The 22,626-nt window shown below is 23.6% G+C and overlaps 1 protein-coding gene across 1 annotated transcript in view; it reads right to left on the bottom strand.

Annotated features, from left to right (window-relative positions):
• LOC122504148 (muscle-specific protein 20-like) overlaps nucleotides 1-22,626 on the bottom strand; it is a 63,778-nt gene that overhangs the window by 16,089 nt on the left and 25,063 nt on the right. The window lies entirely within an intron of this gene.

The raw sequence follows: 22,626 nt of genomic DNA, 5'->3' as shown, positions 1-22,626 counted from the left end.
AAATATATATATTTGACTCAGAGTCAAGTAGACTTTTTATTTGTGTCAAATGAATTTTAATTCGTTTAAATAAAATTTTATTGTCTTAAATATACGTTTTATTTATATCGAATAAAATTTTTATTTAAAAAAAATAAAGTCTAGTTGATTCTGAGACATTTTTACGTTTATTTAACTCAAATAAGATATATTTGGTTTGAATAAAATTTTTCTCTGGGTGTATTTATTGTGTTGAATGAAATTTTTATTTAAAACAAATAAATAATATTTAGTACACCAAGAGAAATGGTATATTTTGCTCATAACTAACTAGACTTTTTATTTGTTTCAAATAAATTTTATTTGATTTAAATAAAAATTTATTTGGCTTAAACATATGTTTTGTTTATGTCAAATAACATTTTTATGTAATATAAATAAAAAGTCTAGTTGGTTTTGAGACAAACATACGCTTATTTAACTCAAATAAAATATATTTGGTTTAAATAACATTTTTCTCTGAGTGTAGATTCCGATACCAAAAATATTTTTATTTAATTCAATTAAATTATATTTGGTTCAAATAAAATTTTTCTATGGGTGTAATTTCTTTGGAAATTTTACTATTTTAATGGACATAATACATTTCCCTATATAAACTTAATTTATTTTAATTGAATAAAATTATATTTGTCTCAGAGCCAACTAGACTTTTTATTTGTTTCAAATAAATTTTATATTTGGTTTAAATAACATTTTTTTTGTTCAAATAAAAGTTTTATATATGTCGAATAAAATTTTTATTTAAAAAAAAAATAAAAAGTCTAGTTTGTTCTGAGACAAATATACATTTATTTAACTCAAATAAAATATATTTGGTTTGAATAAAATTTTTTTCCTGGATGCCGAATTATTGGTTAAAAATATGATTTGTTTTTTATAGGTTGTTTTAAATAAATATTTCATTTGTGACATATAAAATATTTATTTAAACCAAATAAATAATTTACAAGTTTCTGAGCCGAATATTCATTTATTCCCAGAAAAAAATGTTATATTTAAACCAAATATATTTTATTTGAATTAAATAAACGTATATTTGTCTCAGAACCAACTATAGACTTTTTATTTCTTTTAAATAAAAAGTTTATTCGACAAAAATAAAACATATATTTGAGTCAAATAAAATTTTATTTGAACCAAATAAAATTTTATTTGAACCAAATAAAATTTATTTGAAACAAATGAAAAGTCTAGTTGGTATAGCTTTAAAAATAAGCGACACAAAAATCTACAGAATTCCAGAATGGAACGGTATGTCTGACTATTAAATCTTTGTTCTACTTCTGCACCCGGAAAAAAGATATATTTCACTCATATAGTCGCAACTAGACTTTTTATTTGTTTCATATAAATTTTATTTGATTTAAATAAAATTTTATCTAAATTTATACGTTTATTTAACTCAAATAAAATATGTTTGGTCTAAATAATATTTTTCTCTGTATATGTAATGAAGTAAACTGAAATGCGCGCATAATTATCCGCTCAATTAAGCAATATAAATTTAATGAGTTTTGATATCCACACCCAGAGAAATGGTATATTTGTCTCAGAACCAACTAGACTTTTTATTTGTTTCAAATAAATTTTATTTGTTTCAAATAAATTTTATTTGGTTTAAATAAAATTTTATTTGGCTCTAATATATGTTTTATTTATGTCGAATAAAATTTTTATTTAAAACAAATAAAAAGTCTAGTTGGTTCTGAGACAAATATACGTTTATTTAACTCAAATAAAATATATTTGGTTTAAATAATATTTTTCTCTGGGTGCAAAAATTTCTCAATGCAGCAGATATTCCAGATCGCGATTCCATAATATTTTTCCGCATTGTCTTATAAAAATATGTTTTATCGAAAGAATGCTTCAACCACGCACGCATCAGGACTACAGAAATGGCCTCGAAAAATCACATTTTTGCGCGTTTGCTTCCCGCGAGAATATTTTTCGCGTGGTCGCGCGCATCTCATGGACCCTCGCGGCAATGCTCTGGGATGCTGTGTGTTTGTGAATAATCCATAAAACGTTCATAATGTGTATGCTTGTGCGCATTGGTGTCACATCGAGTTTATATATATATACTCTCGCAACCCAGGATAGTTATACGCCTACGCCATTATTATACCCGTCGCTATGAGGAACGCTTTTATTTTTTTTTCCTTCCACAGTATGATGACTTTTTTCTCTCTCTTTTTTTTATTAAAAAAAAAAAGCTTTTTATATTTTTTTTTTCTTTCTAAACGAACACGCGGAATAATAACCAACAGGTGCACCACCAGCGCTCGTTTATGGCGCCCCATTATGCCAAGAGGCGTGCCAAGGGGGCATTGCATTTTTTACAGGTCAGCAAAAGGACAGAGAAACGTGTCTCGGTCTTCCCTTTCAATATATTGACGACGCTTTCGCGGACTCCTCTTGGTGGTCAGCTGTGTCTTGGCATTCTCCTGAATTTTTTTTTCCCATTCAACGCCATTCGGAAGATAGAGCGCATCTCGAATTGCCAGGAGTGCAGAATGATGGTGGAGTTTAACTTTCTCGTATCGATGCATTCGATGCGCAGCTAATCGAAATATTGGACTATATTTCAGTTGAACCAGGCTTTTATGTGGTGAATATGTGACCAATTGCTTTTGTACGTTTTATTATTTTATTGATGAAAAATGAAGGAAATAAGCTGACGCCACTTTGCGATGGTCATCAGTTGCTAATTGTTATTCTCTCTATACAAATGGGAAAACTTGTTTTTCCTATTTACGTAATTATTAAAAATATTATTTGTTCGTAAGTATATTAATTCATATTTTTGTACTTTTTATTTATATAGATTTATTTTTTTTTTTATTAAATAATGTAAATTACTTAGTGACTTGAATAAAGTAAAAACCGAAAGTTCGTACAAGACCCAAAAGGTGAGCACTAAGAATAAATAAATAATAAATAATAATAAAAATACTGTTAGGTCACTAATACTCTTTCTTAAAAAATTACACCCCAGAGAAACATTTTATTGAAGCAAATATAATTTTTTTTTAATAAATTCATTTATTTCGATAAATAAATATTTATGTCTCAGAAACTATACTAAATTATTTATTTGTTTTAAATAAAAATTTTATTCGACATAAATAAAACATATATTTGAGCAAAATAAAATATTATTTAAACCAAATAAAATTTATTTGAAACAAAGAAAAAGTCTATAGTTGGTTCTGAGACAAAAATATATAATTTCAATTCAATTAAAATAAATTAAGTTTATAGGGAAATAGTAAAATTTCCAAACAAACTCCACTGAAAAATTTTATTTAAACCAAATATATTTTATTTAAGTTTAGTAAATATATAATTATATTTGTCACAGAAACAAATAGACTTTTTATTTCTTTTAAATAAAAATTTTATTTGACATAAATAAAACATATATTTAAGCCAAATTGTCATAAAATTCTTCGCAAAAATTATATTATTTTCAAAACTTTTAATTTTAAAAATTAATTATCTTTATAAATATAACAAAATATTCTTCGTAAGAATTCAATTATTGTACAATTTTGTTAATGTTATATTTCTATTAAGGGCATTTGAACCATGATGACGTCACAGATTTAAAACTAATGCTTTGCACAAACTGTGACGTCATCAAGGTTCAAATCCCCTTAAATATTATTTATTAAAAATTTTTTTTTATTAAAGTATAGTAAATAGTTGGTATTTCTTTATAACTGAAAAAAAACTAAAAATTTAATGTTCGAATATTTTTATTATATACATCTATGACGTCGACAATAGATTCGGTTAAAAACTCTCATCAGCTTTTTCTTAATTGTAAAATTATTTTTGAATTTTTTAAAAATATGGACTAAAAAAAATAGTTAATAAATTTAAAAAAACTTTCTTTTTACAATTTACACATATTTTTGACTTAGAGCCAATTCTAAACAAAATTATTAGCAGGAATTCAATTATTTTCACATTTTTTATAAAATTCATCAAATAAATTTAATTATTTTCAAAACTTTCAAATAAAGTACTTCGAAAGAATTTAGTTACCTTTTCAAAAATAACAAAATTCTTGTCAAGAATTCAATTATTATTCAATATTCAATTATTATTGAAAAATGTATAATACAATTCTTGGAAAGAATTCAATTATCATTATAAATAACAAAATTCTTCGCAGAAATTCAATTATTTTCAAAAATAACAAAATTTTTAGCAGTAATTCAATTATTTTCAAAAATAACAAAAGTTTTAGCAGGAATTCAATTGTTTTTAAAAATAACAAAATTTTTAGCTGGAATTCAATTATTTTCAAAACTTTTAATTTTAAAAATTCAATTATCCTTATAAATAACAAAATTCTTCGTAAAAATTCAATTATTTTCATAAAGAAAAAAATTCTTAGTAAGAATTAAATTATTTAAAAATTTTTCTACATAATTCTTCGAGGAAATTCAATTATCATTATAAATATCAAAATTCTTCGCAGAAATTCAATAATTTTCACAAAAACATCAAAATTTTTAACATGATTCAATTATTTTCAAACACTTTCATAAACTTCTTTGGAAAAATTGAATTATTTTCAAAAATTTTCATAAAATTCTTCGCAGAAATCCAATTATGTTTAAAAATTTACAAAAATTCTCGTCAAAATTTCAATTATCTTTATAAATAATAAAATTTTTCTCCGAAATTCAATTATTTTCAAAACTTTTAATAATAAGATTCTTGGCAGAATTTCAATTATTTTTAATACAATTTTCATCAAATTTCTCGAAAAATGCAATTATTCTTAAAAATTTTATTAAAATTTGTCAAGAGAATTCAATTATTTAAAAATTTGTTGATAAAATTCTTTATGAAAATTCAATTTTAAGAAACATTCAATTGTTTAATAAATAAATATTAATTTAATTTTTTAATAAATAAATCTTTAAAAATTTGAACTTTTCATACTTTTAATTAAGAATTCTATAGTAGAATTAATTTTTCTCAAATATAAGTTTAATGAAATTTTTTTGAATTATTTGAAGTTTTTAATTTCTAATATATTTAATTTAATATATAATGTCAGAATAATCGAAATTTCGTAAAATTAAATTTTAAACAAAAGAATTTGAAAATTCATAAAGAACTTTTTTAAAAATTATTTTTAAAAAATTGAAGAATTTTAGTTGAGAATTCTAGAAATGAATAATTGTAATGATAAAAATAATTTTTGAAGAGGTTACAGTAACAAAGAAGCAATAAGTTTTAATAAAAACATGAAAAAACTTATTATAAAACATGAAGAAAAGCGATCACTCCGAGTCTTCGACTCGGAGTGATCGATATCTTCATATTTTATAATAAAATATTCTTATATGTTATTGAATTTCAAGAATTTTCGTTTTAAAAATCTAGAAAAATTCTGTTTTTTAACCTGGGAAAAGTCAGGGAATTTTTCTGGAGTATTGGAAAATGTAAGTAAATGGGAATTTTAATTCTCTTTTAATTTTTAATTCACGCGAAAGAAAATGGAATAAGTAACGTAATTTATAAATATAATTACTCACGTTTTTTTTTTGTTTATGAAAAATGTAATTAATGGAGTCAATTTTCTTTTTAATTTTTAATTCACATGAAAAAATTTTTAAAAATAAATTAATTTATAATAATTATTTCGACAAATTTTTCTTGCTCGTGGAAATTGTATTAAAAATGTAATGTAATATAATGGAAATGAAAAAAATTAATAAACAAAAGTAGAAGGAATTTTTTTTCGGCAATGTGAGTACGAGTGCCAGTTGTTCAAATAACTGCCAACCTGATCCTGCAAGGACGTCGCGTCACGTGGTTCTAGTTAGCGTTGAATACTCGCACATCAAAAGACTAACAGTTAAATATGTTCCCCTGATAAAAACCTGGTCGTTCGCCTGGATTCTCGATTTTTGACGAGCTATCGACAGTCAATTCTATTTACTTCTCTGTTAACACTCTCCTATCGAACAATTCCTCTCCTATCTAAAATTTAAAAATTTTTTCCCCTAAACAATTTTCTTGTCCACAAAGCAAAAAAATGTTAATTTCAAGAAATTTTTCAAATCTTTAATCAGACGTACCAATATACAATTACTCTATTCTACTAACCCTATTGTTCAATTCAATTTGCAATTAAAACCCTATCTTGCAATTAAATACAAGTAACAAATATATTCAAAAATTCTCTAAATAAAAATTGTTTCACAAATTTCACCAAAAATAGAACAAAATTCACATGTTCTTCTTTTTTTTTAAACAAAAAACCTTTAGTGTTACGGAATATTCTCTAAAATACCAACTATCAAATATGTTTCCCCGATAAAAAACTGGTCGGACGCCTGGATTCTCGATTGACGAACCTTCGACAATCGATTTGACTTCAATTCAATAACAATTTCCAATCTCAAGTATTTCTCAATTATATAAACAAATCTAGAAAAATAATAAAATGCGACAAAAAATATAGAAAAAAATGTCAAATATTTTTTTTACAACTATTTCCCACCCCAATTTGAATTGGTTAAATTTTGCATAAGTGGAAAAATTGAAAAGATTTATCAATTATATTACATTAGAACAGGTAGATTTTAGTGAATTTGAGAATAGCTGATTATGCAAAGACCAATTGTGTGAGTCGGAAAGATTTTCTCTCTAATTCAAGGTACTTCGGATGCATCAGGAAATCATGCTGCCACTGGTGGTGTATAGGCGGCAGAGTTTCCCTCAATATATTCCTGAATGCGTGCGCGTTGATCCACAATGAACCAAACCTTATCCCTAGGGACTCCCCCAGTCTCCTCAAATACCAGGAGGTCATACAAACCCCGTAAGCTTTTATATTATGGAGATCAAAAGTTTAGCCTAAAAAAAATAATCTAATTGTTTCCTGGAATCTTTCCTAATTTTGGTATGTTCCATAAATATGGAGCGGGAAATTGAATATATACTATATTCAGTAAACTGAAAGTGCGGATATATACTTGCTTTAGAAGGAAAATATTTTAAGGTATGTGATATATATAAATCTTTTTTGAAAGTTATCAATCTTTCGCAGTGCTTACACCCAGGAAAAAAAATGTATTTGACTCAGAGAGTACTAAACTTTTTATTACAAATAAAGAGAAAAAAAATTTTGCATATTTATCTGCAACTTAAAGTCATAAGATTAAGACTAAGAGTTGAATTTAAGACTTTAATATTAAAATGACACCCAGAAAAAATTGTACACCCAGGGAAAAATTTTATTTAAGGCAAAAATAATTTTTTTCGAAAAAGTTCTTTGACAATTTTCAAATACATTTGTTTGCAATATTAAATTTTACGAAAGTTCAATTATTCGTAAATTCTTCAATCAAATATATATATATATATATATATATATATATATATATATATATATTAGAAAATGAAAACTTCAAATAATATAAAAAAAATTCAATTAAACTTTTTTAAAAAAATTAATTTCAAAATTCAATTATTACCAAAAATTGACGCTATAATATTGCTTTTAATATTCAATTATTATCTAAAATTTTAACTGAAATTCATTTTGAAATCAAGTTTTATTAGAATTCAATTCAATAATTTAATTCTACTAGACTTCAATTTTATTTAAATACAAAAATAAATAATTTATTGAATAATTGAATATGTTTCTTAACATTCAATTTCAAATTTTAACTGAAATTCATTTGGAAATTAAGTTTTATTAGAATTCAATTCAATAATTTAATTCCAATAGAATTCAATTATTTAAATGCAAAAATAAATAATTTATTGAATAATTAAATGTTTATTAACATTCAATTTCAAATTTCATCTGAAATTCATTTTGAAATCAAGTTTTATTAAATTTCAATTCAATAATTCAATTATTAAAATACAAAAATAAATAATTTATTGAATAATTAAATGTATTTCTTAAAATTCAATTCCCATTAAAAATGTTATCAATAAATTTTTAAATAATTGAATTCTTTTGGCGAATTTTAATAAAATTTTTAAGAAATAAGTGTTTTATTTTTTATGAAAATAATTGAATCCCTGTAAAAATTCTATTATTTATGAAAATAGTTGAATGATTGCGAAGAAATTTATAAAAACAATTTGTAGGAAATAATTGAAATTTTATTTATTTTATTTTTATTATTGTGAAATTTTTATCATTTTATGAAAATAATTATAGGTTTTCTAAAGAATTTTATTCCATTTTTTTTAAATAATTGAATTCTTTTGGAAAATATTATTAAAAATAGTAGATATTAAAAATCATTAAATTGAGAAAAATTTTTAATAATATAATTGAAATTTTGCTAAGAATTTTATTAAAATTTTTGAAAATTCAACAAGAATTCAATTATTTAAATGCAAAAATAAATAATTTATTGAATAATTAAATGTATTTCTTAAAATTCAATTCCTATTAAAAATGTTATCAATAAATTTTTAAATAATTGAATTCTTTTGGCGAATTTTAATAAAACTTTAAGAATAATAATTACATTTTTTTAAAGGAATTCGATGAAAATTTTGTATTAAAAATAATTAAAATTCTGCAAGAAAATTTCTTAAAAAGATAATTGAATTCCTAGGAAGTGTTTTATTTTTTATGAATATAATTGAATCCCTGTAAAAAATTTTATTATTTATGAAAATAGTTGAATGATTGCGAAGAACTTTATAAAAACAATTTGTAAATAAATAAAATTTTATTTATTTTATTTTTATTATTGTGAAATTTTTATTATTTTATGAAAATAATTATATAGGTTTTCTAAAGAATTTTATTCCATTTTTTTTAAATAATTGAATTCTTTTGGAAAATATTATTAAAAATAGTAGATATTAAAAATCATTTAATTGAGAAAAATTTTTAATAATATAATTAAAATTTTGCTAAGAATTTTATTAAAATTTTTGAAAATTCAACAAGAATTCAATTATTTAAATGCAAAAATAAATAATTTATTGAATAATAATTGAATATTTCTCAAAATTTAATTCTCATACAGAATTTTCTTAACAAATTTAAAAAAAAATTAAATTCTTTCGACAAATTTTAATAACATTTTCAAGAATAATTACATTTTTCGAGGAATTCGATTAAAATTGTATTAAAAATAATTAAAATTCTGCGATGATATTTATGAAAATAATTGAATCCTTGTAAAAAAAAATTCATTATTTATGAAAATAATTGAATTATTGCAAAGAAATTTATAAAAAAAAATTACAAATAATTGAATTCCTGTAGAATTTTTATTATTTTATGAAAATAATTGAATGATTGCGAAGAAATTTATAAAAACAATTTGTAAATAATTGAATTCCTGTGAAATTTTTATTATTTTATGAAAACAATTGAATGGTTTGCTAAAGAATTTTAATACATTTTTCAAAAATAATTAAAAATTCTTTTGGAAAATTTTATTAAAAACAGTAAATATTAAAAATCATTGAATTGGGGAAAATTTTTGAAAATAATTGAAATTCTGCCAAGAATTTTATTAAAATTTTCGAAAAAAAATTGAATTTCAGAGAATTTAATTATTTCTAAAGATAATTGAAATTTTGACAAGAATTTTTGAAAAATTTTTGAATATAAATTGAATTTCTGCGAAGAATTTTAATACTTTTGAAAATAATTAAATTTCTGCTTTTGTATAATTTCTCATCTTAAATTTTCCAAATTATATCGTACAATTTACGAACTTTTCGTCCTTTTTCAATCAAATTACAGACTTTGCGGACATTTTTAAAAAAAAAACTTACTTTTACGGACATGAAGCACCTAAAAATGAAGTAACTGAAACGAAGTTTTTTTTCACGTAACCCTTTTCAGTTGCCAAGTTCAATTATTTTTTTTTATCAAATAAATTTTATTTGCTTCACATTAAAATTTTCCTTGCACCAAATAAAATTTCTATCTAAAACAAATAAATAAGTAGATTCATACACTGTTATTTTTGACTCATAAAATATTTCTCTCTGAGTGTAAGCTCACAGATTTTTATTTTAGAGCAGGAAACGTATATTTTTAAATTCTTCCGTTCGTGTGCCTTGTCACATGAAATCCTGATAGTGCCAAAATGCTGTGAGGAGTCGTAAACATGAGAAAGTGACAGATAATCGATATGTCCACATGATTTCTGGACCAGAGCTTTCTCAGTTTCCCATCTCCTCTATATACTAGCCTGATATTTTTAAGCAATATGAAGGAAATAAAATTGACCAAATTACCCAGGGGAACGAGTTTTATTATTTGAATGAGAAAAATAAACACATTCTGATAATATAATGAACAAATGAACAAAGTAAAATAAATAAATTTTGAAAAAGCTAAACATTTATGATTCGATTTCTACCCCTCGAAAGTATAATGCAAAGATGAAGATTGCGATTACTACCAATATAAATACTGAATATTATCGAAAACAATAAATCGAAATCAATAAATTTACACGAGCTTGAAAATAATAAACAAATATTACCAACATGACCAAACAGAGAAATAATCGATTTTTATTCAAATCCCTTGAAAGGATTTATTTCACTATTCTCTATTTATGAGAAATCAAGTCCCCGACTATATATCTTCTTTTCTCTCGGGGGTAACACTAATCAATATTTACGAAATCGGAAATAAATTAGATCCCTCTCTTATAATGAAAGTAAACGGAGATGAAATTTCGTTCGCATCTCGTTGTGTCAACTCATGTTCGTGAGAGAATTCTGAAGTTGATAAATTGGCTTCACGTACCGGAGAGGTGCCACGCTTGCGTGACAAGAGTATTGATTAAATGTCAACCTCACGTCATAAAGACGTCAAAGGCAAGGTTTGAACCAGGGCAACATCCTGCATCCGAATTTACGACCTTTCCTAGAAGCAACAAGTACCAAGACTATTACGCAGACTCCTTTCTTCAATCCGGATACCTGTGTACCACTGACCACCAATTCAATATGGAAATTTCATCTTATTCATAACTGAGAAAAAAAAATTTAATCTTCATCCTAATTTTAATTTCTGAATTATTGAAATTTTCACTTGTGAGAGTAAAACTTGAGGTAATTAACTTCTACGGCTATATTTCAATTAGTTGAATTCCACTGATGATTCACAGTCCATTTCACTGGGGGAATCGCGAAAATTTCAATGATTTATGTAGCCAGGAGTTAATTGCTATAACTCCACCCGAAGAGAAATGATATATTTGTCTCATAAGCTAATAAAAATTTATTTGCTTCGAATAGAAATTTTATTTCTCTTAAAAAAAAATTATTTATTTGGGCCAACAAATTTTTCATTTTAGAGAAAAAATATTAATATTTTAATTTAAAACAAATAAATAGTTTAGTAGACTTTGTGCGTACTTTTATTTGACTTAATTTACTTGGTTTAAATAAAACGTTTCTTTGGATGCACAACAAGAGAAAATATCAATTTTACTCAGAACCATCAACGAGACGTTTTATTTGGTTCACATAAATTTTATCTGGATTAAATAAAATTTTCTTTGGTTCAAATAAAAGTTTTATTTATACCGAATAACATTTTTATTTAAAACAAATAAATAACGTAGTTGGCTCTGAGACAAATATATATATACGTTTAATTAAGTCAAATAAAATATATTTGATTTAAATAAAATTTATCTCTAGGTGTGCACCCAGAGAAAAATGTTATTTAAACCAAATATATTTTATTTGAGTTAATAATCAACGTATACACTGTAAAAAAAGGGAGTTAAATTTTAACTCCCCAGGGGATTCTATAAAAGTCGCACCCATTGGAGAGTTAATGCCAGGGGAGTTAAATAAAGAGAGTTAAAATTTAACACCCAAATGCTAACTTCCCATGGAAAAAATAACTCGCGCGGGTGTTGAATGAAGGGAGTTAGAAATTAACTCTCTTTTGGAGTTGATTTTTAACTCGAAAAATTTAACTCCTAACTCCTGAGTCCGTTAACTCCCTAAATTTTTTACAGTGTAGTTGTCTCAAAACCAACTAGACTTTTTATTTCTTTTAAATAAAAAATTTTTTCGACATAAATAAAACATATATTTGGTTTAAATAAAATTTTATTTAAACCAAATAAAATTTATTTAAAACAAATAAAAAGTCTAGTTGGTTCTGAGACAAATATACCATTTCTCTGGGTGTGGGTACTAGAAAAAATTTATTTGATTCTAGTAATGATGACTTAACTATTATCAAATAAATATTTACTTGAATCAAATAATTTTTATTTATATGAAATAAAATATATTTGCACCCAGAAAAAAGGTAAATTTCACTTACACCCAGAGAAAAATATTATTTAAACCAAATATATTTTAGTTGAGTTAAATAAACGTATATTTGTCTCAGAACCAACTAGACTTTTTATTTCTTTTAAATAAAAATTTTATTCGACATAAATAAAACTTATATTTGAGTCAAATAAAATTTTATTTAAACCAAATGAAATTTATTTCAAACAAATTAAAAGTCTAGTTGGTTCTGAGACAAATATACTATTTCTCTGAGTGTACACCCAAAATAAAATTTTATTTAAATCAAATAATTTATATTTGCACTCAGAAAAATAGGAATATTTTTGACTTACACCCAAAGAAAAATTTCATTTAGACCCAATATGATTTATTTGAGTTAAATAAAAGTATATTTGTCTCAGAGCCAACTAGGTTATTTATTTGTTTTAAATAAAATTTTTATTCGAAATTTATTTGATTGAAATAACAGATTAATTGACTACACCCAAAGAAAAATAATATTTAAACCAAATATATTTAATTGGAGTTAAATAAACGTATATTTTGTCTCAGAACCAACAACACTTTTTATTTCTTTTAAATAAAAATTTTATTCGACATAAATAAAACATATTTGAGACAAATAAAATTTTATTTAAACCAAATAACATTTATTAAAAGTCTAGTTGGTTCTGAGATAAATATACCATTTCTCTGGGTGTATTATCAATTAAATGGTATTTGCTTTAAATACTAAAATTATTGGTTCAAATGCCATTAAACTGACTCCAATAAATATTATTTGATTCAATTAAATATTTAATTAATAACATAATAGTCAATGAATCGGTTATTTGAATCAAATAAATTTTTTTTTCAGCGTACACTTTTAATTTGTTTAAATTAAAAATTTTATTCGAGCTTAATAAAGCATATATTTGAGCCAAATAAAATTTTTTTCAAACTAAATAAAATTGCTTTAAAACAAATAAAAAGTCTAGTTGGTTCTGAACTAAATACACTTTTTCTCTGAGTGCAAAAGATATATTTGTAGCCAACTAGACTTTTTATTTGTTTCAAATCAATTTTAGTTGGTCCAAATAAAATTTTTATTTAGGTCGAATTAAATTTTTATGTAAAATAAATAAATAACATGGCTGGCTCTGAGACAAATGTTTGTTTATTTAACTTTAATAAAATATATTTGATTTAAATAAAAATTTTTCTCTGTGTGTAGATGATTTTTTTAATCAAATAAATTGTTTTACACCCAGAGAAAAATTTTATTTTATTCAAATATATTTTACTTGAGTTAAATAAACGTATAATATACGTTTATTTAACTCAAGTAAATACAAATATTATTTGTATCAGAATCATCTACACCCAGAGAATTGCGGTATATTTGTTTCAGAAATAACTAGACTTTTTATTTGTTTCAAATAAATTTTATTTGGTTTAAATAAAATTTTATTTGGCTCAAATAAATTTTATTTGGTTTAAATAAAATTTTATTTGTCTCAAATAAATTTTATTTGATTTAATTAAAATTCTATTTGGCTCAAATATATGTTTTGTTTATGTCGAATAAAATTTTTATTTAAAAGAAATTAGAAATAAAAAGTCTAGTTGGTTTTGAGACAAATATACGTTTATTTAACTCAAATAAAATATATTTGATCCGAATAAAATTTTATTTAAACCGAATAAAATTTTATTTGAAAAAATAAAATTTATTTAAAACAAATAAAAAGTCTGGTTGATTCTGATCCAAATATACCTTTTCTCTGGGTGTATTAATTTTTAATAAAAAATTAGTCATTTTTCACTAAAAAATTATAGTTATACCTATACGTTTGTTGGATGTTACACTGAAAAAACATTCATTTTTTATTCAAATTCTGAAATTATAGTGTTTCAATTACACCCAGAGAAAAATTTATTTAAAGCAAATATATTTTGAGTTAAATAAACGTATTTTTGCATTTCTCTGCATAAGGAACGAAAAATTTTGTTATAACAACAAAGGATGTTGTTAGATCAATAACAGTATAGTTATGTTCTATATTTTAACAATTCTTCTTTTTTTCTCTTTTTAAAATGCAAAAGAAGTTTGTGAATATTCGCAAAATTTTTTACAATGCATTCTGCTGATTCCGACAGCGCTTATATATTATAATAGCTGACAGTTAGCTCGCACGCTTCGCTGATTCAAATTTAGAGAGCATGAATATTACGTGCTGTGTCGGTTTATACACACATTTATATATAATTCAAAGCGAATACAACTCGACAAACAAAAAACATGTTGTCATATATTTTCTGCAATTTGTACCAAAATAAAACTAATTTCTGGTCCACAAAGGCACATTTTCTATCCTTTTTTTTCATTTTATCAGTTAACGTCACTTCCATATAATTTTAAGCCGCAATTTTTAAAATGTATACGAAAGAATACAATCGCAATTTTTTAATTCGTCACCCAGAAATCTTTTTTCTGTGTGCGCATAAAAAAAACTACATCACAATTTTTTAATTCGTTTGTAGCCCAAATATAATCCGTCAAGTTTAGAAACTTTTTTTTACTTAAAAACAAATTGTTTCCAATATAATAAATTATCATTTTCCCTCAAAAATAATTCTACAATAAATTTCCCTATATAATACCTCCAAATGAATACAATTTCAAAGGCAAAATACTCGCGCCCATAAATAACAGCATCTACAGGGAGAGCATTTTTTCCTGATAACACAGGACTAGTACATAAAATGTGCACGTGGGCATATTTCACCTGTTGCTTCTGCTCGTAAATCTGCCCGGGGCTGTAATCCTGATATGCTTGTCTCAAAGTGACGTCATTGACGAACATTTGACGTGCGGTTGACACCTGAAGGTTTGTCTTTCAATCGTTCATTTCATCATTGACATAAAAGTATAGGCATTCATTTCTTCTTTCAATTTCTTAACAGAAAATTTTAAGAATGATTCGAAGAATTCAGAAGGAAGAGTAACAGGAAGTTCTCTCTACGTTGAAGTATTATGTATGTGCCCATAAATCTATCTACTACGAGTCGTTGTTATCCTAATACGAACGAGTTTTCGTGACATCGCGTGACGAGCTGTCGTCCAGAATGAGTGACGTTTCACAATGTCGATGAAAATTATTTCGTAAATGTTACAACCTTAAACATCTTCCTCAAAATTAATCAAAATTTCATCCATAATAATCCCTTTATTTTCAGAGACAAATTCCCTCATATACTTTATTCATACACTGGAGTTGACTTTTAATTTATTACAATAGTCGAAAGGGTGACAGCGAAATATATATTCCCCCTCGGTATACTCGGGGTGTCGAATTATAATACGAAGAGAATTATTGCTTCGAATTACAGACTATATTTTTGATCCGAAAATTAATCGTTAACTAAAGTAAAGAAAAATCCAAATGTTTAAAAATTACCTTAAGTATGCTTAGTGCTTTTTTATTAGATGAATAACATTCATTAAAAAAAAATCAATTGATACTTTATTTTTTCTGAAATATTAGTTTAGCCACTTGATATTGTATCAGAAGGAAGAAACTTTATATTTGAATTAAATAAAATCAATGTATTCTTTTTGTTCTTAGGGAAGAATGAATAGGAAAAGAGTTGGGAGATTTCGGACACAATTGCGTTGCTGAAAGAGGCGCGAACTATTCATTGATCCAACGAGAATCTACGTCATGTTAGAACACCCTATAAATCCCTCAAACGTCTGCTGATGCCCTGGTGCTTCGGGGCGCCTTGCGCCGTCGTGACGGACAGATGTCAGACAAGGAATAAATGCCACTCATGGCTCACGACTAATTTTCTGAATATAATTGCTGTCTGATATTATTGCGTTAAATACGCATATGGAAGAAAATATTAGGGTTCTTACTCTGCGGCCCTGATCCTCTCTAGTCTTTACGACGTACAATGATGAACGAGTGACGGAAAATCGATATTCACTTCACTTGACACATTGCACGCAGCAGCAGTAACTTTCAACTCTGACCATGAAATGGTAAATGTTCTACAATTGATTTATTTCTGCAGAAATGTTGTTAAAAATGTTTTCTTCTTTCTGTTGATTTCAATCGAATTTTTATATTTCGATACAGTTGCAAAATTTGGAAAATTTTTTTGAAAAAAGTTATAAGTAAATATTCATAATTGTAAATTAGTAATAAACAATTGTTTAAATTGTTTAAATTTTCCACGAAGGATAAAGTAGAATTCTGTGCTACTTGAGGTTTTTAATTTGAACTGGAAAAAATACGAATAATCTCAAACAAGAAATGGGATATTTGCGCAATCACAGTAAATCGTGAGGTATTAAAAAGTGTTGCATATTAAATTAACACCAAAAAAGATTTATATAATCAATTTTGGTGTTATTTTTTACAATGAATGAAATTTTAGTTCATTAAATTTTTTATAACTATTTATAACTATAAAACATGAAGATATCGATAACTCCGAGTCTTCGACTCGGAGTGATCGATTTCTTCATATTTTATAACAATTAAAGATGACCAAGTAATAAAATCATTATTTTATATTATAAGAATATTATACTTCTTCAAAATTATTTTCATTATTTCAATTCAATTATTATTTTCAAAAATTTTTAACTACAATTTTACTTTAAATCTATTATTTTTAATAATTTTCGAAAAAGTTCTTTGGCAATTTTCAAATCCATTTGTTTACAATATTCAATTTCACGAAATTTTAATTATTCCTAAATTCTTTAATTAAATGCACATTAGAAAATAAAACCTTCAAATAATATAAAAGAAAATTCAATTAAACTTTTTCAAAAAAATTAATTTCATAAAATTCAATTATTTCTAAAAATTCACGCTATATTGCTTTTAATATTCATAATTATAATCTAAAATTTTAACTGAAATTCATTTTTATGAAATAAAAATCAATTTTTATTAGAAAATTCTACAAGAATTTAATTGTTTAAATGCAAAAGTAAATAATTTATTAAATAATTGAATGTTTCTCAAAATTCAATTCAATTAAAGAATTTTATTAACAAATTTTTAAATAATTGAACTCTTAGAATTTTTTTAAAACTTATTGCATTGAACATAATTACTTTTTTCAAGGAATTCAATTATAATTATTGTATGCAAAATAATTAAAACACTGCGATGAGTTATTTATTATTATTAAAAATAATTGAATCCTTAAGAAGAATTTTATTACTCTTGAAAATAATTGAATTTCTGCAATAATTTGTAACTTCTCTAAAATTATATTTTTTTTCCAGTGTTTTTAACTATAAAATTCTTCAATAAATCTATTATTTTTAATAATTTAAAAAAAAAGTTCTTTGAGAATTTTCAAATTCATTCGTTTACAATTCAATTTTACAAAATTTCAATTATTCGGAAATTCTGCAATTAAATATATATTGAAAAATAAAAACTTGAAATAATTTCAATAAAAATCCTATTAAACTTTTAAAAAAGAATTGATTCTACAGAATTGTTTGTCAAAAATATGAAAAATTAAGAATTCCAATTAAATTAATTTGAAACTTTTACAAAATTTAATAATTTCTAAAAATCCACGTTATAATGCTTGTAATATTTAATTATAATCTAAAATTTTAACTGAAATTCATTTTTATGAAATAAAAATCAATTTTTATTAGAAAATTCGACAAGAATTTAATTGTTTAAATACAAAAATAAATAATTTATTAATTTCATGTTTCTTGAAATTAAAAATTCTCATAAAAAATGTTATCAACAAATTTTTTAAATCATTAAATTCTTTGGACGAATTTTAATAAAATTTTTAAGAATAATTACATTTTTCGAGGAATTTGATTCAAATTGCATTAAAAATAATTGAAATTATGCAATAAGTTTTATTATTTATGAAAATAATTGAATTCCTAAAAGAATTTTATTATTTATAAAAATACTTGAATCCCTGTAAAAAAGTTATCATTTAAATAATTGAATTCCTGTAGAAAATTTTATTATTTATGAAAATAATTCAATGTTTCCGTAGAATTTTATTCAATTTTTTTTTTTTAATAATGGAATTCTTTTGGAAAATTTTATTGAAATAGTAGATATTGAAAATCATTAAGTTTTAGAAAACATTTGAAAATAATTGAAATTTTGACAAGAATTTAATTAAAGTTTTGTAAAATAATTGAATTTCGGTGAAAAATTTTATTATTTATAAAGATAATTGAAATTTTGACGAGAATTTTTATAAATTTTTAAACATAGGTAATTGGATTTTTGCGAAGAATTTTATGAAATTATTGAAAATAATCCAATTTTTCCGAAGAAGTTTATGAAGTGTTTGAAAATAATTGAATCATGTTAAAAATTTTGATACTTTTGAAAATTATTGAATTTCTGCGAAGAATTTTAATATTTTTGAAAATAACTGAATTCCTGCTAAGAATTTTGTTATTTTTGAAAATAATTGAATTCCTACTAAGAATTTTGTCATTTTTGAAAATAATTGAATTTCTGCGAAGAATTTTGTTATTTATAATGATAATTGAATTCTTGCTAAGAATTGTATTAAATTACTTCCTCATAGAGGAAGTATTGTAATACCGAAATTTTTCGAGTTAGATTTTTTGACATATCTTTATGTTATTTAACCTCAGGAGTTCAAAAATGACATTTTTAAAAAATGTCATTCCGTATGTGTGTGTGTGTGTGTGTGTGTGTGTGTGTGTGTGTGTAAACATCACATTTTCATAAATATCTCGAAATCATGAAGAGCTTTTGGGTTGAATTTTTTTTTAAATTGTAGATCTCACCTGCGGACATAAAATGAGAGTACTTTGAGATAGATTAATAAAGTTTAACTAAATTTTTTTTGGATTTTTAATTTTGCAAAAAAACGTTTCTTGCCCATAACTTTAAAAAAATGTTAGGACACCTATAAATGTTTTTCCATAATTTTGTAGAGTTTTTTTAGACGCATCTTTTGAGCCCTAATTGAACATTTTTCGTCCATATTAACCGGAGATATTAAACTTTTAAAAATTCAAAATTTTGGAAAATAAGACATTTGGAAAATTTTGTTGAAAAATGTAGAAGTAATCTTAAAATTATCGTTACCGACTTGTAGAGCTTCAAAAAACGCTTCGATTGACCTATTTTTGAACCTAATTCGATAATAAATTTCGAAATTATTGGTATTTTAAAAACCAAAAATTGTGGAAAATGACATTTTCTCAACTTTTTTGTTTAAAAATTTTTGTTTAACTATTAAATTATTGTAATTATCTTGTAGGGTATTTAAAAATAAATTGATTGACCCAAAATTCAATCACTTTTACCATATTTATAAAAAGTTATTCATATATTACTTCCTCATAGAGGAAGTATTGTAATACCGAAATTTTTCGAGTTCGATTTTTTGACATATCTTTATGTTATTTGACCTCAGGAGTTCAAAAATGACATTTTTAAAAAATGTCATTCCGTATGTGTGTGTGTGTGTGTGTGTGTAAACATCACATTTTCATAAATATCTCGAAATCATGAAGAGCTTTTGGGTTGGATTTTTTTTTAAATTGTAGATCTCACCTGCGGACATAAAATGAGAGTACTTTGAGATAGATTAATAAAGTTTAACTAAATTTTTTTTGGATTTTTAATTTTGCAAAAAAACGTTTTTTGCCCATAACTTTAAAAAAATGTTAGGACACCTATAAATGTTTTTCCATAATTTTGTAGAGTTTTTTTAGACGCATCTTTTGAGCCCTAATTGAACATTTTTCGTCCATATTAACCGGAGATATTAAAAATTTAAAAATTCAAAATTTTGGAAAATAAGACTTTTTTGAAAATTTTGTTGAAAAATGTAGAAGTAATCTTAAAATTATCGTTACCGACTTGTAGAGCCTCAAAAAACGCTTCGATTGACCTATTTTTGAACCTAATTCGATAATAAATTTCGAAATTATTGGTATTTTAAAAACCAAAAATTGTGGAAAATGACATTTTCTCAACTTTTTTGTTTGAAAATTTTTGTTTAACTATTAAACTATTATAACTATAGTGTAGAGTATTTAAAAATACATTGATTGACCCAAGATTCAATCACTTTTACCATATTTATAAAAAGTTATTCATATATTTTCCTATTATTATTATTATCTCTATGTGGAAGTAAAGTGTTCATGAAATGAGCACCAAAATTATAAAAAAAATATACAACTTGGCAGCGGTTTTTCTATTATTTTTATCTCTATGAGGAAGTAAAGTGTTCATGAAATGAGCACCAAAATTATAAAAAAAAATTATACAACTTGGCAGCGGTTTTTTTCAATAATAATTGAATATTGAATAATAATTGAATTCTTACCAAGAATTTTGATATTTTTGAAAAGATAATAGAATTCTTTCAAAGTACTTTATTTGAATGTTTTGAAAATAATTAAATTTCTGTGAAGAATTTTATAAAAAAATTTGAAAATAATTGAATTCCTGCTAATAATTTTGTTTAGAATTGGCTCTAAGTCAAAAATATGTGTAAATTGTAGAAAAAAAACTTTTTTTTAATTTATTAACTATTTTGTTTAGTCCATATTTTAAAAAAAATCAAAAATAATTTTACAATTAAGAAAAAGCTGATGAGAGTTATTAACCGAATCGATTGTCGACGTCATAGATGTATATAATAAAAGTATTCGAACATTAAATTTTCAGTTTTTCTTTCAATTATAAAAAAATACCAACTATTTACAATATTTTAATAACAAATTTTTTTATTAAATAATATTTAATAAAAATATAACATTAACAAAAATATATAAAAAAAAATTGCAATTTGAATGATATAAAAAAAGTCCTGTTTAAAAATACCATTTGCAATTCTCTTTTTATAGCAGAATGCAGTTACGTCACGTCACTGAAAATTCACAAAGATTAAACAACATCAAAGGAGGCACTTAAACCGGGCAGAAACATCAAAAAGCTACAACTATACGGATAGCATACTAGAAAGGAGATGTCTATTCAGCTTTTGGTAGGGGTGGAAGCTTAATTTATTTTATTCCCACCAGAATATATATATATTTATATATTATTTCACTGGAGAAAAAAATTAATTGTTTCAAGTAAACGATTAGTTGTCTATTATTAAAAAAAATATTTATTTCCATCAAATTATTTTTTCTTAACTTAATTAAATGGTATTTATTTTAAATATGTTAAAGTTATTGATTCAATCAAGTCGTCTGTTATATATTTGAATCAACTATTTCTTTACTGTATAAATTCGTGAAATTAATATTCGACTATTTTAATCAAAATTTCAAAGATAAATCAAATATGCCAAATTTGACTTAGTTAAAGACAAATTTTGAGTCAAATATAAAAGTTAATTTTTTACAGAACCTACACCTAGAGAAAAAATTTATTTAAACCAAATATATTTTATTTGAGTTAAATAAACGTATATTTTTCTCAAAACCAATTAGACTTTTTATTTGTTTTAAATAAAAATTCTATTCGACTTAAATAAAACATATATTTAAGCCAAATAAAATTTTATTTAAACTAAGTAAAATTATTTAAATCAAATAAAATTTATTTGATACAAATAAAAAGTCTATATAGTTGGTTCGAAGTCAAAAATATCTTTTCTCTGGTTGTACAATAATTTAATTCACTTAAATAAAAATTATTAGTTTTAAGTAAATATTTGATTCAAATAACCATAATTACTTGTCTATTATCAAGTAAATATTTACTTGAATCAAATAATTTTTATTTAAATAAACCAGCTGGAATTTGCTTCAAAAATCTTGAAATTATTGATTCAAATACAATTTACTTGACTTTAATTAAAATTATTTGATTCAAGTAAATATTTATTTGATAATAAACAAGTATACACCCAGAGAAAAAATATATTTGACTCAGAACCCCAACAAAATTTTTTATTTGTTTCAAATAAATTTTATTTGAACCAAATAAAAAGTCTAGTTGGCTCTTATAGTCAATTATATATCTTTTTTCTGGGCGTATTTCTATCAGAGCCTACAAAATTATTTATTTATTTTAAATAAAAAATTTTTTCCTGATAAGTAATATTTTTATTTGAACCATAAATAAAATTTATTTATGCGAAATATAAAGTGTAACAGGATCTGAGTCAAATAAATATGTTTCTTCTGAGTGTATAGAATCAGATATAGAGTTATAATAATTAAAAAAATATATCTTTTTCTAGGCAAAGAAAAAGGTATAAAAAACATTTGTTTTA

Source organism: Leptopilina heterotoma, unplaced genomic scaffold (genome assembly GCF_015476425.1).
Source record: "Leptopilina heterotoma isolate Lh14 unplaced genomic scaffold, ASM1547642v1 Lhet_281, whole genome shotgun sequence".
In the NCBI taxonomy this organism is placed as follows: domain Eukaryota; kingdom Metazoa; phylum Arthropoda; class Insecta; order Hymenoptera; family Figitidae; genus Leptopilina; species Leptopilina heterotoma.
The sequence above is the reverse complement of the archived record's forward strand: the minus strand, read 5'-3'. Positions and strand labels throughout refer to the sequence as shown.